The sequence below is a fragment of the Anomaloglossus baeobatrachus genome, chromosome 9 (assembly GCF_048569485.1).
Source record: "Anomaloglossus baeobatrachus isolate aAnoBae1 chromosome 9, aAnoBae1.hap1, whole genome shotgun sequence".
In the NCBI taxonomy this organism is placed as follows: domain Eukaryota; kingdom Metazoa; phylum Chordata; class Amphibia; order Anura; family Aromobatidae; genus Anomaloglossus; species Anomaloglossus baeobatrachus.
In genome coordinates this window covers 166362271-166373447 of record NC_134361.1, presented here as the reverse complement: position 1 = coordinate 166373447, position 11177 = coordinate 166362271, and the positions used below count along the sequence as shown (strand labels likewise).

The 11177-nt window shown below is 46.0% G+C and overlaps 1 non-coding gene across 1 annotated transcript; it reads right to left on the bottom strand.

The window, feature by feature from the left end:
- Nucleotides 1-10119: 10119 nt before the first annotated feature.
- On the bottom strand, nucleotides 10120-10226 carry LOC142253784 (U6 spliceosomal RNA). The gene has a single exon (XR_012726819.1). It is a non-coding gene; the product is annotated as a U6 spliceosomal RNA (small nuclear RNA).
- Nucleotides 10227-11177: the final 951 nt, after the last annotated feature.

The window sequence follows — 11177 nt, the reverse complement described above, 5'->3', positions numbered from 1 at the left end:
TAGATAGATAGATATATGGATGGATGGATATAGATAGATAGATAGAGGGATGGATGGATATAGATAGATAGAGGGATAGATAGATAGATAGATAGATAGATATATGGATGGATATAGATAGATAGATAGATAGATAGATGGATGGATATAGATAGATAGATAGATAGAGGGATGGATGGATATAGATAGATAGATAGAGGGATGGATGGATATAGATAGATAGATAGAGGGATAGATAGATAGATAGATATATGGATGGATATAGATAGATAGATGGATGGATGGATATAGATAGATAGATAGAGGGATGGATGGATATAGATAGATAGATAGAGGGATGGATGGATATAGATAGATAGATAGAGGGATAGATAGATAGAGAGATATATGGATGGATATAGATAGATAGATGGATGGATGGATATAGATAGATAGAGGGATAGATAGATAGATAGATAGATATATGGATGGATATAGATAGATAGATGGATGGATGGATATAGATAGATAGATAGAGGGATGGATGGATATAGATAGATAGATAGAGGGATGGATGGATATAGATAGATAGATAGAGGGATAGATAGATAGAGAGATATATGGATGGATATAGATAGATAGATGGATGGATGGATATAGATAGATAGATAGAGGGATGGATGGATATAGATAGATAGATAGAGGGATAGATAGATAGATAGATATATGGATGGATATAGATAGATAGATGGATGGATGGATATAGATAGATAGATAGAGGGATGGATGGATATAGATAGATAGAGGGATAGATAGATAGATAGATAGATAGATATATGAATGGATATAGATAGATAGATAGATAGATAGATAGATAGATAGATGGATGGATATAGATAGATAGATAGAGGGATGGATGGATATAGATAGATAGATAGAGGGATGGATGGATATAGATAGATAGATAGATAGATATAGGGATAGATAGATAGAGGGATAGATAGATAGATAGAGGGATAGATAGATAGATAGATAGATAGATAGAGGGATAGATAGATAGAGGGATAGAGGGATAGATAGATAGATAGAGGGATAGATAGATAGATAGATAGAGGGATAGATAGATAGATAGATAGATAGATAGATAGATAGAGGGATGGATGGATATAGATAGATAGAGGGATAGATAGATAGATAGATAGATAGAGAGATATATGGATGGATATAGATAGATAGATAGATAGATAGATGGATGGATATAGATAGATAGATAGAGGGATGGATGGATATAGATAGATAGATAGAGGGATGGATATAGATAGATAGATAGAGGGATAGATAGATAGATAGATAGATAGATAGAGAGATATATGGATGGATATAGATAGATAGATAGATAGATAGATATATGGATGGATATAGATAGATAGATAGATAGATGGATGGATGGATATAGATAGATAGATAGAGGGATGGATGGATATAGATAGATAGATAGAGGGATAGATAGATAGATATATGGATGGATATAGATAGATAGATAGAGAGAGGGGTGGATGGATATAGATAGATAGATAGAGGGATGGATGGATATAGATAGATAGATAGATAGATATAGGGATAGATAGATAGAGGGATAGATAGATAGATAGAGGGATAGATAGATAGATAGATAGATAGATAGATAGATAGATAGAGGGATAGATAGATAGAGGGATAGAGGGATAGATAGATAGATAGAGGGATAGATAGATAGATAGAGGGATAGATAGATAGATAGATAGATAGAGGGATGGATGGATATAGATAGATAGAGGGATAGATAGATAGATAGAGAGATATATGGATGGATATAGATAGATAGATAGATAGATGGATGGATATAGATAGATAGATAGATAGAGGGATGGATGGATATAGATAGATAGATAGAGGGATGGATATAGATAGATAGATAGAGGGATAGATAGATAGATAGATAGAGAGATATATGGATGGATATAGATAGATAGATAGATAGAGAGATATATGGATGGATATAGATAGATAGATAGAGGGATGGATATGGATAGATAGAGGGATGGATATGGATAGATAGATAAATAGATACAGATGGATTACAGCTTTATTATATGTGTTTTCCCCACCCCACAGTATTTGGGACAGAGCAGTGACACTGTGGGACCTGGGATCTGAGATCTCACAGGGTCACTGCTATTACCGCTGAAGAGGTCGTGTGAGGACACACAACCTCCCGCGAGCGGTAATGAGAGCAGCGTGGGAAATGCCCTGGAGTGACCCGTGCAGTCTCCTACATGGAGCTGCATTGATCATTCTGCCTCAGACGTCGCTGGATGCAAGCGTCGCCGGACCTCCGGTTTTGGATTATTTCGGACCTGGATGTTTGGGGGGGCACTGTTAATAAAGGGGTCAAAGAGGGGGCTGTATTTTATTTAAAATAAAAAGCTTTTCGGTGTGTGTGTTTGTGGCGCCCCTGACCTGGTCAGGCACCACTGAGTACTGCACCCATGCTGGGGACAGTACAATACAGGTAATCCAGAAGGCTGACCGAGGTGTGACTACACAGGCGCATAGTGATCAGGTCTCACACATGTACCTTTGAGAGGACCCCTGGGGATCCCAGGAGGGGGAAAAGCCTTCACCTCCACTGGAATAGTGGAGGGGGCCAAAAGCCTCCATCTCCACTCAAGGGGTGTGGTAAGAGAGCCTGGTTGCTAGGTGGCGTAGGCAAGAACAGGAGAGGAGGAGCAGTGAGCCGGCTTAGTGCAGAGTCCAGGGAGCTCGAGTGAGGAGCAGATCCCGTGGGCTGCTGTAGTCTGACAGCGTCCGCGCAGTGGCTACCGACGGGGGAGAACGGTCACCTAGGAGGGCTACCCGAAACCCATCTCCAGCTAGAGAGAGAGCACAGAGTGGGAAGTAAGGAGACTGCTAGGGAGAACCAGGCCCAAACGGGCGGCAGATCCCGGAGCGGGGATAGATCCACCTTTCCCTGCTAAACCTGCCGGTGTGGGGCCCTTAAAGCCCACACCACAACACCTAAAAGCCGCAGCCACGTAGCCACAGTTAGGGCCCACAGTTCACAGGAGGCAAGCAGCTGGAGTGATCTGGCCCAGGCAACAAGCAAACGGCAAACGAAGGGGAGAGAGGCTTCAGCAACTTCCCTGGGTGACCCCCATAGGGACTAAAAGTCGGGGTTACCCCAAACCACCAAGGGCTAAGGAAGGCGAGTTGGTAGTCACCATCAGAAGTCAGCCTGAAGGATACCTGGTTCCCGCCTGGTTCATCCCAGCTACGCCCGGGTTACTCACCCTGCCACCTGAAGTGAGTAAAACCCCTGAAAGACATCCTGCGTGTGTGGAGTTATTCTGCGCCTTGTGGTACTACGCACCTACACAGGGCCCTGGGGCTTGCCTCACTCTCAGGAGGCTATTCCAACTAACTGCACTTACCATCAGCCCCAGGCGTCCCTCAACCTGCAGTGGCGGTCCCCACTGACCGCAATACTGAGAGTGGCGTCACGACAAATAGAAGATTCCCTACCTGTGACGAGATCCAGCCGAGTGGAGTCCCTGAAGGTAATGCACCGACACAACACCTGTGGGGCTTCACATCTGGCGTCACGAACAGGATAAGGACTAGACCTGTTCAGACAGGTGACCATGTGCCTGGGCGGTCCGCTTGAAAAATTGGAAGCGCCGCCATATTGCCACCATGAAAAGCGCGCTGAAAAACAACAGCAGCCCGCGCTGGAAGAAGTTACCGCCCACGAAGAGGTGTGGCTACCCAGAGATCCCCTGCAGAGTTCTGACCTCGCTTGTGAAGAGAGCGGAAGCGTCCAGAGACGGCGGAACGGAAAAGAAGCCAGCAGCTTGCTGTTAGAGAAAATGGCGTCTGAGTGCAGAGACCCAGAGCCAGGCTCCGCTGCCTGGTGGTGTCGGGAGCTTGCTGAGTTCTGCGATCAACTGGAAGCCAGGGTCGGAAGGCTGATTAGAGAGGGACGGACGGAGTTTCTGTGGATGACCGCGGCGGTTCAGGCCTATGAGGGGAGAGCCGCGCGCCGAGTGCCAGATCGGGCGGTGACGACTCAGACCCCGATGCTGCTACCGATGGGTGAGTCCAGTGTTACCCCTGCCGGCGCGAGTGCCCCGACCCCTGCTGCCACGCCCGCGGTCCCTGAAGAGGCGCCCGGCGCGGCGACGCTGAGCCAGGCCGCAACCACGCCAGGTGCGGCCCGCCAAGCCCCGGCCGCCGCAGCGATGCCCTGCTCGGCCCACCAAGACCCGGTCCCTGCAGCAACGCCCAGTCCGGCCCGCAGAGAACCGGCAGCCACCGCGACCCTCATCCACGCCGCAGGTGTGACGCTGACCCAGGCCGCCGCCTTGCTAGGCCCGGCCCGCCGAGACTTAGAAGAAAAACGGTTCCTGAGAAGAGCCAAAGCACAGGTCAGAGGACCCCTTTGTAGAGGAATTGTGGAAGACTTTAGCCTGAAGTCAGGATACGGATTCATCGTTGCACCTGGTATAAAGGAAGGTATCTTCGTCAATAGAAGAGACGTCAGAGCCCACTTGCCCAGAGGACATCCTGGAAGAAACTTAAAGATGGGAGACTCCGTACAATTTACCATGCATCAAGGAGAAAGAGGGTGGTATGCGTTAGATGTAGCACCATGTCCTAAAGAAGAAGAAAGGAAAGACAGCGATAAAGAAAGAAAAGACAAAGAACCTACTGATGAGACTACCACAGATGAAGAAAGAGGTCAAGGAAGCAACAGGTGCCGCAGCCCTACAGGCCCAAGCCCTGGTGAAGAGGAATCTGCATAAAGCTCATGTAAAGTAAAGCACGTTACCAGTTTTGAAGTTTTTGCAACGTTTTAATGTTTAAGCAATGTGCCCACATAAACTAATGTGAGAAATGAACCTTAAGGCTATGAACTGGCTATAGCCACAAACTCTCGCAGTGTAAATAGTTACACCAGAGGGCACCACCACCACCAGAGTCAGCCTGTTTAGGGGCTTGGCTCGTCTGCAACCAGGGAGCACGTCCGTATATAGGGCCTTGGCTTACCTGCGACCAGAGAGCATGCCTGTTTATGGGGCCTGGCTCTCCACCACAAAGAGGGTACCTGGTCAGCACCAACTGTGGAGGCCGCCTCTACATCCTGCCAGAAGAGGCTGAAGGCGCGGATCCACCAGGCCAGGTATACCCTGAAACCACCAGCCCATGAAAGCCGCCTCTACATCCTGCCAGAAGTGGCTGAAGGCGCGGCCAACGTGAGAGGGTTTAGGGTGGGTTAACGGACTTGTGGGTGGAGGGTGGTGATGTATGGTACCTGGTGCTTTTAAAAATGTTTTACATGTTTTAATGTTTTATGCATTTTAAAATGTTGTCTTGCAGCCCGAGGACGTGCTGGTGATAACTAAGGGGGAATGTGGCGCCCCTGACCTGGTCAGGCACCACTGAGTACTGCACCCATGCTGGGGACAGTACAATACAGGTAATCCAGAAGGCTGACCGAGGTGTGACTACACAGGCGCATAGTGATCAGGTCTCACACATGTACCTTTGAGAGGACCCCTGGGGATCCCAGGAGGGGGAAAAGCCTTCACCTCCACTGGAATAGTGGAGGGGGCCAAAAGCCTCCATCTCCACTCAAGGGGTGTGGTAAGAGAGCCTGGTTGCTAGGTGGCGTAGGCAAGAACAGGAGAGGAGGAGCAGTGAGCCGGCTTAGTGCAGAGTCCAGGGAGCTCGAGTGAGGAGCAGATCCCGTGGGCTGCTGTAGTCTGACAGCGTCCGCGCAGTGGCTACCGACGGGGGAGAACGGTCACCTAGGAGGGCTACCCGAAACCCATCTCCAGCTAGAGAGAGAGCACAGAGTGGGAAGTAAGGAGACTGCTAGGGAGAACCAGGCCCAAACGGGCGGCAGATCCCGGAGCGGGGATAGATCCACCTTTCCCTGCTAAACCTGCCGGTGTGGGGCCCTTAAAGCCCACACCACAACACCTAAAAGCCGCAGCCACGTAGCCACAGTTAGGGCCCACAGTTCACAGGAGGCAAGCAGCTGGAGTGATCTGGCCCAGGCAACAAGCAAACGGCAAACGAAGGGGAGAGAGGCTTCAGCAACTTCCCTGGGTGACCCCCATAGGGACTAAAAGTCGGGGTTACCCCAAACCACCAAGGGCTAAGGAAGGCGAGTTGGTAGTCACCATCAGAAGTCAGCCTGAAGGATACCTGGTTCCCGCCTGGTTCATCCCAGCTACGCCCGGGTTACTCACCCTGCCACCTGAAGTGAGTAAAACCCCTGAAAGACATCCTGCGTGTGTGGAGTTATTCTGCGCCTTGTGGTACTACGCACCTACACAGGGCCCTGGGGCTTGCCTCACTCTCAGGAGGCTATTCCAACTAACTGCACTTACCATCAGCCCCAGGCGTCCCTCAACCTGCAGTGGCGGTCCCCACTGACCGCAATACTGAGAGTGGCGTCACGACAAATAGAAGATTCCCTACCTGTGACGAGATCCAGCCGAGTGGAGTCCCTGAAGGTAATGCACCGACACAACACCTGTGGGGCTTCACATGTTTTTTTTAACTATCACTGCACGATTAGTAATGGCGTGTCATAGACGCTGCCATTACTAATTGTGGACTTAGCGGCAGCTATGGGCTGCCGTTAACTCCTTCATTACCCCGTTGCAACAGCAACCGGGAAGGGCCGGTGACACGCCGGGACTTTGGCATCTGATCGATGCCACGGTCTCGGGGCAGCGCTGGCTGATATTCACGGCTGCGGGAGGAGGGGGGAAAAAGCCATAGCCCTCGTCCTCCCCAGCCTGTGAATACCAGCCACCCGCTGTGTGTTTACTTTGGTCGGGCGGGAAAAAAAACAGCGGAGCACACGTTTTTTTTTTTTTCTTTAATAAGTGTCAGTGTGTGTTTGGGTGCATATACTTACCAATTCGATTAATCTTCTTACATCTAGCGTCATTCTGTTGTACCACGCCATTTTCAATAGAAAATGTCGGCACTTCCTCATCCGGTCTGACATCACTTCCCTGCAATCCGCACGAAAGGAAGGAACATTCCCGCAGGTAATTCGCAGCTATTCCGGGGGTATACCGCACATCATTGCTACCTGCGGATTACCCCCGGAATACCCCCGGTACCTGCGGAAATTAATGGACATGCACATTTTCTCAAGAAAGTTTCACGAGAAAATTTTCTCAAGAAATTTTCTTGAGAAAAATCCGCACAGTGCGCACAGCAATTTTTTTTTCTCATAGAATTTCATGGGAAATGTCTGCACAAAGATTGCAGACATTTCTCAAGAAATTTCCGCGGCAAATCCGCGGGTAAATCCGCGGGTATTTTGCTCTAGTGCGCACATAGCCTTAAGGCTGCAATTCACATGCTTAATGTTGCATGTTTACTGAACATTGTTTCAGCTCAGTTTTTTTGTGTTTTTTGTATGTTATCTTGCTTTTTTGCAAGTTGGGGGCGCAGCCCTCCTAATACTGAGACTGAACAACTAATTGCGTCTCACTTCACTGTGTATTTAATCTGGGACACAGCTGACCACTTTACCATTCATATTGGAGTTTGACATGACACAAGTCAGGTATTGATAATGTTTTTAACTTCAGTAGGTTAGGGACTGTCTCAGATGGGTACACCTTGACGAGGTGAGACAGCTTTTTACCTTTTTGCAAAAATGTATACACTAAGTACCCTGTTATTTAGCACTTGCAATTTATTTATTTATAGTCAGGGTATTTTTCATGCAATTTTCTCTTTGGTTTTTTTCTAGTCTTAAGGCTGCAATTCACATGCTTAATGTTGCATGTTTACTGAACATTGTTTCAGCTCAGTTTTTTTGTGTTTTTTGTATGTTATCTTGCTTTTTTGCAAGTTGGGGGCGCAGCCCTCCTAATACTGAGACTGAACAACTAATTGCGTCTCACTTCACTGTGTATTTAATCTGGGACACAGCTGACCACTTGCCACCATTCATATTGGAGTTTGACATGACACAAGTCAGGTATTGATAATGTTTTTAACTTCAGTAGGTTAGGGACTGTCTCAGATGGGTACACCTTGACGAGGTGAGACAGCTTTTTACCTTTTTGCAAAAATGTATACACTAAGTACCCTGTTATTTAGCACTTGCAATTTATTTATTTATAGTCAGGGTATTTTTCATGCAATTTTCTCTTTGGTTTTTTTCTAGTCTTAAGGCTGCAATTCACATGCTTAATGTTGCATGTTTACTGAACATTGTTTCAGCTCAGTTTTTTTGTGTTTTTTGTATGTTATCTTGCTTTTTTGCAAGTTGGGGGCGCAGCCCTCCTAATACTGAGACTGAACAACTAATTGCGTCTCACTTCACTGTGTATTTAATCTGGGACACAGCTGACCACTTGCCACCATTCATATTGGAGTTTGACATGACACAAGTCAGGTATTGATAATGTTTTAACTTCAGTAGGTTAGGGACTGTCTCAGATGGGTACACCTTGACGAGGTGAGACAGCTTTTTACCTTTTTGCAAAAATGTATACACTAAGTACCCTGTTATTTAGCACTTGCAATTTATTTATTTATAGTCAGGGTATTTTTCATGCAATTTTCTCTTTGGTTTTTTTCTAATGTTTTTAGTCTTGTTTAACCTAATAAATAAATAAATAATTTTAAAATATTACGTGGGATTCCCCCTATTTTTGATAATCAGTCAAGGTAAAGCAGAAAGCAGGGGGCTGATATTATCAGGCTGCGAAGGCCCATGGTTATTTGGCCCTTCCCAACCTAAAAATAGCAGCCCGCAGCCACTCCAGAATTTCTGCACCACATTAGATGCGCCAATTCTGGAGCTTTGCTTGACTCTTCTCGATTGCCCTGGTGCGGTGGCTATCAGGGTAATATATTTTTGGGGTTGATGTCAGCTTTGTAATGTCAGCTGTCATCAAGTCTAGGAGTTATTAATGAAGAGGCGTCAATCAATCACCCCCATTATTAACCCGATAAGTAAAAAGAAAAAACACACACAAATAGTTTATTTGAAAAAACCCCACTCTCCAACTCTTTCCCTGGTTCACCAATATATTTAAAATAAAAACCCAGGCAGGTCTGACGTAGTGCAGGGAATCTGACATAGTCCAGGGAATCCGATGTAGTGCAAGTGCACAACCTTGTACAAAAACGTGTTTTCCTGCAAAAAGATGCAGAAGTGGAGCTGCACAAAATACTTTACGTGTGCACATAGCCTAAATTGTAATAAAACACATATCTACCCCCGGTTTTATCAGTAAAAAGTCAGCTCAGGGCACAAAAAATAAGCCTTCCCATAGTCCCAGATCCCCCAAAAATAAAAACATTACGGTCCTGGAAAATATCGCGAAAAGGTAAATTTATTTGTTTTTTACATATTTCTGAATTTTTTTTGACCATTTAAATAAAAAAAAAAAATTATACATGTTTGGTATCTAAGAACTCGTACTGACCTGGGCAATCATGCTGCGAAGTCTGATTTACCATATGGTGAACATGGAAAGTAAAAAACCCCAAAACAATGCGGACTTGCACTTTGTTAGCAATTTCACCGAACTTGGAATTTTTTTTTACCATTTTCCACTACTTTATAAAATAAAAAAAAAAGTAAAATCAAAGATGTCAGTCACGGGCAGCACGGTGGCTCAGTGGTTAGCACTGCAGTCTTGCAGCACTGGGGTCCTGGGTTCAAAACCCACCAAGGACTCTATCTGCAAGGTGTTTGTATGTTCTCCCTGTGTTTGCGTGGGTTTCCTCTGGGTACTCCGGTTTCCTCCCACACTCCAAAGACATACAGATAGGGACTCTAGATTGTGAGCCCCAATGGGGACAGTGTTTCTGATGTATGTAAAGTGTGGAATTAATAGCGCTATCTAAATGAATAAATTTATAAATTAATTGTATTAAGGTCAAGTTTTCCCTCAAAAAACAAGCCCAAACATAGCTATATTGCCGAAAAAGTAAAAAAAGTTATGGCTTTTGGAATAAGAAGGAGAGGAAAAGCGAAAAAATGTAAGGGGTTAACAAGGCCAGAAATGTTGGGAGATGAGGGGAACAAAAACTTGGGGTTGAGAAATGCGTGAAAATGTGGAACGCTTCACGATTATACGTGTCATCCTTGCGCAGGGGCCATGCTAATCTTCTCTGTATCGTTCCAATTTCAGCATATGTGCTGCCGAAGCGAGCACAAACTGCCATCCGACGTATCCGCTATATATAGACCTATAAAAGTAAATATTTTAACTTAGGGAGATTATTTTTAAAATCAGTTAATTCTGAAAGGTTTTAGGTAGCACTCTATGAATGTTGCAGTTAAAGTGTAATAAATGTAATCAGGGAAAAAATAAGTAATAATTTGTCACTAATTAATATGCAAATGAGATCCGCGCCGCCGCACAGGATCCTGGGAGAACATGGGGCCTATTTCCTACTGTACAACGGGCCTTACTATTGTACAGGGCCACACGGGGGAATTACTAAGGTACATGGGGCATTACTACTGCACAGGGGGCATTCCAATTTTACAGGGGCTCACAAGAGGCATTACTACTGTACAGGAGGTATTAGTATTGTACAGAGGCTCCTCACATGGGGCAATACTACTGTACGAGGGGGCATTATTTTTGTACATGGGGTGACAGTTGGGCAATACTACTGTACAGGGGGGCATTATTACTGTAGTGGGGCTCACAGGAGAAATTACTACTGCACAACGGAGCATTACTACTGTACATGGGGTCCAAAGGTGGGCATTACTACTGATCTTGGGGGCATTGCTATTGTACAGGGGGCATTACTACTGTCCAGGGGGCATAACTACTGTACAGGGGGCATTACTACTGTACAGGGGGGCATTGCTTTTGTGCAGGGGGCATAACTACTGTACAGGGGGCATTACTACTGTACAGGGGGCATTACTACTGTGCAGGGGGCATAACTACTGTACAGGGGGCATTACTACTGTGCAGGGGGCATTAGTACTGTGCAGGGGGCATTACTACTGTACAGGGGGCATTACTACTGTACATGGGGTCACAAGTGGGCATTACTACTGACCATGGGGCATTACTACTGCACAAGGGGGCACTACTGTTGTACAGGGGGCATTACTATTGTGAATGAGGGCATTACTGCTGTAC